Source organism: Gossypium hirsutum, chromosome D09, assembly GCF_007990345.1.
Source record: "Gossypium hirsutum isolate 1008001.06 chromosome D09, Gossypium_hirsutum_v2.1, whole genome shotgun sequence".
NCBI lineage: Eukaryota > Viridiplantae > Streptophyta > Magnoliopsida > Malvales > Malvaceae > Gossypium > Gossypium hirsutum.
The window spans coordinates 11,095,803-11,106,284 of NC_053445.1; positions in this window are offsets into that span (position 1 = coordinate 11,095,803).

Here is a 10,482-nt window from a genome sequence, read left to right on the forward strand (position 1 = left end):
GGGGATAAATCACGATTTACTTGACAAACTCATTGTCAGATCCATTTAACCTAGATTACTTCCTAGGGTCATTGATCACCTCTAAATGTGCAAACGTTTCAAGTAAAAATCATGAAAATAAAAATATATAAAATAAGCACAGTATCTACAAGCAAACATGCCAAATTCTAATATATTTTAGTGTTACAATGGAACACTGGTAAGTATTCCAAGGATCGTACCCAATGGAGGTTGACTTAAATCTAAAAATATTGTTTGCATATGCAGGTCTAAACAATAATTACTAAAAATCATTTTATGAAAACTAACATTAAAGATTAAGGTTGTAAAATAAAAACTAAATTACTAAAAAAAGTTAAAAAATGAAAATCTCTCAATTAACTCGCTTCATTGGTTGCAATTAACTTTAGAATTCGGGTTTTATTAGGGAATTAGTTATTAACTAACTAGTATTACCTCTCGGCCTCTACTACTCAACTAATCAATAAGTACACGTTTATCTCTTGACCTCACTTTCTTGATTGGGATAAATCCATGATTTACTCGGTAAACTTATTTCTCAACCTTGTTTACCCTAGATTACTTCCTAGGATTGTCAATCCTAAGGTTTAACACACATGAATTTATACCAACTAACTTTATTGGAAAAAACCCTAATTCCTTCGTTAATCACTCCTACATCCGCTCGTTAATCTCCCTAAGGATCTAGCCACTCCTCGACTTGTTGGAAAATCAAGTTTGGAAAATGCAGTAGAAAATAAATTTAGGGAAAAACCAATGTTTTAATTTTTTTTCCAAAACAAGAACTTGGATGTGATATCTAAAGTAATAAACACTAAATCAAAATTGCACCTTTTTTATTCCTTTAGGATGAATGCTTCGACCGTGTAGTCTTCTTTGCTATCCTCAAGCTCACGTATTTCGAGTATGAGCTCACTTCGAATTAGAAAAATTTTAAAAAAATTACCAATGGGGTAATTTTTCAATTTCTCTAAAATTTTGGGCCAAGTTGTAAATAAGAAAAATATCTCTAGAAATTGTCTGAAATAATTTCGTTAGAGAATTTTCTCTCTACAATTTTTCTCTTGAATTCAAGTGTGTAAATAATGATCCAACACTCTCTTTATATAGGAAGAGTTTAAAGAGTTCAACTATAATTAAACTTAATTATTAATATTAAATTAATATAATACTTATCAAGATAAATATTAGATTAAATTTAATATTTATCTATAAGATAAACATTTAATTTAATTTGATATTAAATCTATTAAAATAATACTATTTTAGGAATAATTAATCTGAAATCAAATTCTCTGGTAGAGTCCCAATAGGAGTATAACTCTTCCATTGATCAACCACCGAAAACCCACCACCGTCGACCGTTTGCCGACCATTGGAATGCTGTCGTCGAAGCCAACGACACCCTAAGCTGGTTTGGTTGTTGTCGGTTCGGTCCAAGCCAGCCACCTGTTGGACCATCGGCTTCGTTTCACATACTAGGTCCGGTTCAACCAGTTATTGGGTCTTGGTCTCGGTTTTGGGGTCTTGTGCCCAATTTACGATGTCATGTCTAACTTTCAAGTTCAATTTCCCATTGTCCCAATTGTTTGACTTGAAAACTAATTGTCAAAAAATATCATAGTAATTGTAATTAATTTGATTAATTTAATTCTACTCGGTTAAAATTAATTTTCCCAAAAATTACTTAGATTTTCCAAATTATTTTTTCAAGAAAATTCTTTAATCAAATTCTCTAGTTGAACAATTCTTGTGACCGCCCAATTTATTCCACATCAGATAAATCGACTCAATTAAATTATTTCCAAAGTCGTAGAATTTCCTTCTGATTTAAATACAATTCGATTAAGCTTTTATTGAGCTAGCAAAGGGACCAATCAGGTAAATACAATTAGGCTCTAGTAATTGCAATTATATCCAAAAGCATCGTTCCGATAATTCGCAATTTCTTAATCGTGGAGTCAGTCCACAAGTATTATTGTTGAAAACTCCTTATTGCATACTCTTTACGAGAGCAATTCATCCAACTGCTTTGTCCAACGACCTCGTCATGTGTATGTCACCCTCATATGATATCCTTGATTCTTTTGAGTTAAATTATCACCATTAGGTCTTCTTAATGATTAATATGGCCACTAAAAAATGGTTGTGATAAATTGCTCATTTAAGCACAAGTAACCCATGTCCACGTTCCACAGTTATCAATTCACTCAGTGCCAATGAGAGGATATCAGTAACTCTTTAATTGAGCTATGAATTCCACTATTTCTAGTAAAGCCATGCCATACACAACTCATGTACCCAACATACCGACTATTAGCTCGATCATCTTTAGAACATAAGTCTCCACTTATATCAAAGCACATGAGTTACATACACATGGTCAGTGACTAACTCAGGATTTAGGTAAATCACACCATGAATGTCACAAGTGAATTAATTCACAACAGATTCAAAATTAATCCATCTTGGGTCCAGTCGAATGTATCATTCTTTCAGTGAATACATCTATGTATCTACCTGTTGAGTCAAATGCTCCGATAGCCAAGACTAGCCATCTCCTCAATTGGAATTGTAGATGACTTAATAATCCTTCTCAATATTTAAATCAAATGTTAACTTTGACTCTTTTAAGGGATTACGAACTTATTTAGATTACCTACTAAAGTAAGTTGTCTTTCTCACAATGTAAACGTTCTTATAGTGCCACGTATAATCAATTCGAACTTAGACAATCAATGAGCTAATATTTTCTTGTCACAATTTCACTATATTCATGCAAAATATGAAAGAAAAAAATACAAAAGACATAATAGTGCAATGTGAAATTAACTTTATTTATTTATTCATCGTTTAAATAAATAGAAAGCAGTTACATGTTTACTACAATATGAGCACATTTCCTAACACGACTTAAAATCATCTTTTCCACTATTAAATTAATCATGCAATAATGCAAATTAACATAAAAGAGAAAGGGATAGAAATTCTCCGTTTTGAACTTAAGGTGCTCAGAATCGTGAAATCCTTTAACAATGATTGAGATCTTGTCAATTGCAAATAAGAAATGAAAGAAAAGTACTGAAATAATTAATAACGAAGAATTGGATTCAAACTAAATCCAAGTCGAAGAATAAGAAAAGTAAATTGTTTTTGAAATAAACTAAAACTAAATAAAAATCCTAAACAACTAACTAAAACCCTAAAATGGCTTGGAAAAAGCTCCTTAAGCTTTTCCTCAACTTAACTATTTATAGGTAGAGTTTAGTAGCCCTAATTTGGTCAAATACAAGTTTTAATCACATAAAATATGATTTGTGTGGACAAAAACACCCTTGCATAATTTTTGCCCCACGTCGTACATGTGTCGCTACACACAACTTCGAGTATAAAATTTTGAATTGGCTAGGTTGTGTTGCGACATTGGAAACTTGTGTTGTGACTCGGTTGTCATTCCTGATGCTTTGGGGACTCAAAATATGTATCATACACGTTCAATTAAATTGTTAAAACCACCTTAAGGGCATCATTGACCCAATATGTCAACTAACTTGAAATAATGCGTAAAAATGCTTATCAAGCAATAATTTGAATCTAAGCTACGAAATGTGAAAATACAATAAAAAACATTAAAATGGCTAGAAAACAAGCCTGTTAAGTGTCGAAAAGTACTTAAATTGCCATTACAATTTATGGCAAGTCAAATACCCCCACACTTAATTTGTTACTTGTCCTCAGGCAAATGAAAACAAAAACAAAAGCAAAAAAACTAAAATAAAATGACAAGAGAACGCATGAGTAAAACTAAAGTACATAAGCATTCTTGGTACACGAGATTGGATTGGAGCAATGGAAATAGGAAAATTTGCTAAACACATAACTTTAGCTAGATGTTTAAAAGACTTAAAATTTTCATATTTAGACATGATAGTTTAAAATATTACCTAGCAAATAAGTCAAAGTAGGTTGAATATATAGATCCATCTAAAGTTATATACGAGTATAGTATTTACAGTTGAAGAATACAGGCAGTTCAAATTCTAATTACTCATTTTCTTTTATCCATGCTTTGTACTCTAATACAATATTTATTAGTACAAGTAGTTTACGAGTATTTATGCCAATATGAGTGAGATTTTTCTCAATTTCTCATTTTTTTTCAATTTAATCACTGTGACCACTCTCACTCTCTTGGCTTTTATTCATTCTATGTTTTATCACACTCACTTTGCTTTTAACTCTCACAATGTTTTCTTTTTTACACATTCATTTTATTTTAAGGCACATACTTGCAAGGATTTTATACTTATTATACTATATCGCTTCAATAACCATGGATTTAATTACAAAGTATTCGAATTTAAATGACCAATTATTCAACAAACATAAATACCTACACGTAAATACCTATGTCATTTGGTGCATTTAACTTATTTTTCCTATTTACAGTTTAACAAATTGAACTAACTAGTCCAAATGCAACTAACTTAAAATTGTTTATTTTCAGGCTAAATTTACGGTTCAAGCAAACATCCTATATACATGCCATTCTATATGATGATGATGAGCCTTTATGTTGAAAATTTGCTTAGTGGAATGTTCAATAGACCACTAGGTCATTGATTTTGGATTCACTAATCATGTGTGTGTTTCTCTATAGGGGTTCAAGGAAAGGAAAGATCTTAGATATAAGAGCCTATCGTTGCGAATCGAAAATGGGAAAAATGTGGCAGCTGAAGTAGTGGGAGATGTATATCTTTATTTTTTATAATTTCAGGAAAACTATTTTGAAAGACATTTTCTATGTACCAAGTTTCAGGAGAAACTTACTTTATGTTGCATTTTTTTTAAGGATGGCTTGACCGTGACTTTTAATAATAGTGTTGCAATATTTCAAAATCATAATATAATTTGTAATGGATAGATGTCTAATAATCTATAATTTATCAAACTAAAGATGTACACATTGCTTGAAACTAAAATTTTGAATAAAAGACTTAAAACTTCTCACTCTAATTAGACATACCTTTGGCATTTGAAGATTGATCATATTAACCAAGAAAGAATCACTAGACTTGTGAAAGATGGCACTTTAAGTTCGCTTAAAGAAGTTGATCTTCTATAATGTGAATCTTTCTTAAAAGGTAACACGACTAAGCGATCTTTTAATGCAAAAGTAATGAGGGTCATGAAACCCTTAGAACTTGTGCACACTGACATATGGGGTCCCATAAATGTCAGTGGAAAATGTGGTTACAATTACTACTTAACCTTTATCGATGATTATTCCAAATATGGATATGTGTACCTAATGCACAGCAAAAGTGAAACTTTTGATAAATTCAAAGAGTTTTGTGCGGAAGTGGAGAAACAATTAGGTTTACCCATAAAGGCACTTCGATTTGATCGAGGTGGAGAATATTTATCGGATGAGTTCTTAGAGTATCTCATAAAGAATAGGATTTGATCCCAATCAACCTGTCGAGCACTCCACAACAAAATGGCAGAGAGAAGAAATCAAACTTTGTTAGGCATGGTTCATTCGATGTTAATTTATTTTAAGCTACTAATCTCCTTTTGGATTATGCATTACAAACGGCTTGTTGTATTTTTGAATGATGTACCAACTAAGGCAAAATCTAAAACTCCATACGAATTGTGGCATGATAGGATATAGATGCAAGGAAGTTAGATTCACAGACGGAATTGTACATGTTTGTGGGATATCCAAAAGGAATAAAGGGTGGTTTGCTTTATGTTTTATAACCCAAAAAAGTAAACAATGATAGTATCAACCCATGCTACTTTCATTCAAGAAAGTTAGATAAATAAATTCAAACATCGAAGTAAAGAAGTACTCAAGGAACTTTCAAAAATGCACAAAACCTTATTGAAACAGTTCTAGAACTAACTCCTAATAGTATACCTGCAATTGATTAGCAACATGACATATTATGTGATGCCTTTATAGCGTATTCTATGATGCCTAATTGGCTAGTAACTTATAGTCATCACTGTGGTGAGGTCTAGATATTCATTTAAAGTAGTTCTAAAGAAGTTTGTTTTATAGTGTCATGTTCTATGACTTCGCTACAGTATTTGTCAGAATATAAAATTCAATACACCCAAAATTAGGGGCGAAGTAAGTGTCCATCAAGTCTAAGAAAACCCACATTATGTGTAAAAGTTACCTAAATTCTATGGTATCCGACAAATTTGAATATTTACACGTTATATATAGAGGTTATTTGTAGTCTAAGTTGTTCGCCAAACCTAGACGTCCTCGTGATATGTAGCATAGTTGTCTGGGATTCCCTAGGATGATTGGGAATGTTCCATCCATCAGAATGAGTTGTGGTCCGATATGATTTAAGATATGATTTGACCGGTATCCTGAGAGTTGCCAAATTTAGTATGAGAAACTGCCAAAAGTAGGATCTATACGAAGTTCACCTTAAAAGATCAGTTAGTATAAGTATCCACCAAGAATAATATCGAAGAGTGCACCATCTTGGGTGAAGTGTTCAACATCTGCCTGTGTGAGAAACCGTCAAAAGTAGATTTTGTATGAATATCTTTCCGAGGAATGCATTTCTTTTTTAAAAGGAAATGAAATCTGTATTGAGTGGTGTAATCTATAATATGCCTAATGAGTGAATTGTGTATGTGGTGGTCAAGTATAGAAGTTGGCATATCTGTAAGTGCTCGATATTAGAAAAGTATTCACCAAAGACTGAAAAGAAATTCATAATCTTCAAGTTGTGTAAATCAACAGTAAATGTTCAAAGGTAAATTTGGATTAAAATTCACTAAGTTTATTGAACTTATTAGCACCTGTTGTGATGCATGTTCTAATTAAAGAGTTGGAATGCCTGGAGGGACCAAGCCAGGAAGAAATGTGTCAGGGTGGCAGTTCAAGTTGCGATATTATGCATTCAGGGGACACCTTAGGAATATGGCGCTTAGTACTCTACGCCATGAAAAGTTTGTTTTTTATAAATTTTTAAGTTGTAGCGTCATATGCCATTTTTGAAAATCTGATGTAATTATTAGACATTCTCTTTCATTAATTTTTTTTCTAAGAATAGTAAATAAAGGAATAAGAAGCATGTTTTAAAATCATTTTATGCTTGTAATAAAAAAATTTGTTAAATGTTTAAGTTTTGTAATAGTCGATATCCGGATCTGATAATTCAGGTTGGGTATATTGTGTTACAGACGCTATCGATTTAATTATATATATATTGTGTGCTATTTTCACTATAAACAATAACGCATTTATAGGCGATCAAGTTATTGGCCTCATAGCCGGGGATTGCGACAATGAAATTTTTTTTAGATTAACTATTGTAAAATAATATTAATTGAAAGACGAACGAGCTAGATAGTGTTCTAACTTTTATTTAATTTAATTTAATTTATTTTATTTTATTTTAGAATTAAAAAACTTATTTTGAATTTTTTGTAGTTATGTAAATATTTTTATTTTAATATTTTTCATTTACCTTATTGATTATTAGATTTAATCATGAATATTGATTTTTATAGGTCGGTGTATGAGCTATCCAAATCGAGTTGGTTGTATAGAGATTCAACAAACCGATAGAGTCAAGATTACAAAGAAGAATAGCTTGAATGTTCGAATGAACTCCCACCTAAGCCGAACGAGTATACATCCAAGAGGGGGGAGGTCTAACAAATCACTGTAGTTACGGCAAAGAATGTGACATGCCCGACTACTTAGTTCAACAAGAATTGGAATTAATAATGGACGATAATGCATAGAGGCACTTGCTTGAGCAAAATAGGAGAAAAAAAAGGCTAAGTCGGGCACAAGAAGTCTCAACAAATCAATGGAGTTATGATCGTAGGATTGTATATTACGATTATTCATCTAAACTCCCTTATAAGTCGGATTTATATAAGTCATTTCTCCATGATCTCGAATTTCAAGCTAACTTAGAAGAAATTCAAAAATGGGTGGACCATTTAAAAAAATCACTCTGAAAGAAAACAAAAGTAAGCGACACTTGGGAACATCCAATTATTTAACTGAAACTCCTAGTGATTCGTTTGACTATACGTTTGAACAAGAAAGTCGCGAGCGATAATTCCAAGCTAAATTAAAGCGAATCCAACAATAGTTGGATCAATTAAAGGAATTCTTTTGGCAAAGATCCCAAGCAAGTACTCCATTGGAAGAGTTTGGATCTGGAGATGGGAACAAATTGAATACACCCAAAGACATTTTTGATCTAATTAACATAGATGTAGATGTAGAAGTAAAGATAGAATTAACATCTAACTTTGAGCTACAACCGATTCTGAATGAAAGTGTAGACGAGTCGATACACTTTCTGGCCATAACCAAGGAGCTGCCAACCGAAGAAATTGATGAGTTTATCTCATTCTCATTTAGAAATGAAGATAAAGCTCAGGAAACCAAATTTTCTCGCGACATGAAGGGGAGGAAGCTTGAGCCAATAATAACTCGAAAAATAATTTGGGGTTGGCTCGGATATGACACCAAGTGGTTCGTGATATGGATGTTGCGTCCGTCAAAGATAAAACGATATCATTGAAATTAATTGAAGGTTTTAGTTCAGATTTATTGATGATGGAACAAATGACGGATCAAAGTGTCGAGGACTAGTTGGAAGTTCTTCTTCGGAGGCGATACGGATTGTCCCGGTTTTGAAAAAGGACATCGTTTTTAATTTTTTTTATTTCAATTTTTTTTTGTTTTTATTGCTAGTTAGATTTGAGGATTTAGATTTTTAATTTGATGTTAGAATTAGGAGAAATCAGGTTTTTGGACGTAACAGGACAAATAGAAGGTAATTAGGGACAAAAATAGACGACTAGAGGACTTCGACACATCTTGTAAAACTAGAAGCAATGTTGTGTCATGCCATGCATAGGCTATGGCGCGACACAAGCAATTTGAAGCCAACGTATTTGATGTTAAGGTGTCGTGTCGCGCCATGCATAGGCTATGGCGTGACACAAGCACTTCGAAGCCAAATTAAGGGATGTAAATACCCTCATATAGCTGTCACACCTCTTCCTCAAGATCTAACTCCAAGTTTTCGCATCCCCTACCTCCGAATTTCATAAGTAAGTTCTCTTTCTCTCTTTTCTTCATATTTTTCTAGTTCACATCTTCTATTTCAGATTAAATTCCACATCGGTTGAAAAACAAATTTCATCGGCAACTACTCAAGGTTTTGTGTTCTAAATTTGTTTTCATCAACTTTATTGTTTGGGTTGTTGTTATTTTGCTTTAATTCATAAAATGGCACCACGAAAACAACAACACACCACTCAGGCACCGAGCAATATTGATACCAATCACTTCCATAACATGGAAGTCAAGAGGTTCTATCTCCAAATGAGTTGGCATTTTTTTTATTTAGGAATGTGGGTTCAATCCCACCATGTTCGCTTGTAATGATATTTAGGATTTGTTACAATCGCCTCATTGGAACAACTTTTGTGCGACCCTAATTAAACCTGCGGTCGACGCAATTATTTATGAGTTTTATGCCTCCTTGAAGGATAAGGAAAATCGTAAGCAATAGGGATGATACAATCACTCGTGTCACCATTCAGGGCAAATAAGTGTCGATTACACCTCGTGAAATTTTTTGATATTACTATGCCTCGTATATTATACCCATGACCATTTAGAGACTTTAAATTTATTCGCATTTGAAGATTTTTTATATGGAGGGTATAATAGATTATTTGACGAAGGGGCGTGACAAGTGGACTCGCCATCCTAATACCGAGGTGCCCCTCAAATTCAACACGGGCATCATGTTCCCGATGGCCAAGATGTGGATGCAATTCATTTGCACCCACATAGCACCAACACATAACACTTCTGACGTTACTGCCTATCGAGTGGTTATGCTTTATTCTATTTTACAAAGAGACCAGATATGTATTGCTGACTGGATTTACGAGGAAATGCTAAAATGCATACGAAGCCAAAAGCAAAGTATGTACTTCCCACATTTGATCACTATTCTATTCTTATGTCTCCAATCGAGTCATTCACGAGACCTATGAGAAGCATGATTGGGGACAAACTTTATGGTCAGTTCGTTGATCTCCAACAAAAACAAAATCAAAAGGAGCAACGAACTAAACATAGGAGCGATCCTCAAGGGCCGATAAAGAGAAAGAGTAAAGCTCACATGTCAAAGATTACGAGACTCGCAAACATGCCTATCTCGGAGTGGCAGACACGATGGATGTAAGATATTGATGGCATTCTAATTTGCATTGTAGAACATAATGGATGGCCAACACTTACACCACTACCGGACATGTTCGAGTGAATTTCATCGCTGGGAGAGAAAGGCGCCAATGAAGAAGATGAGGAAGAGGAGGAGATCCCTATCGTGCCATCGTATTATGAGCAAGTATTGCTACTAAGTCGCTTATTCAAGAATA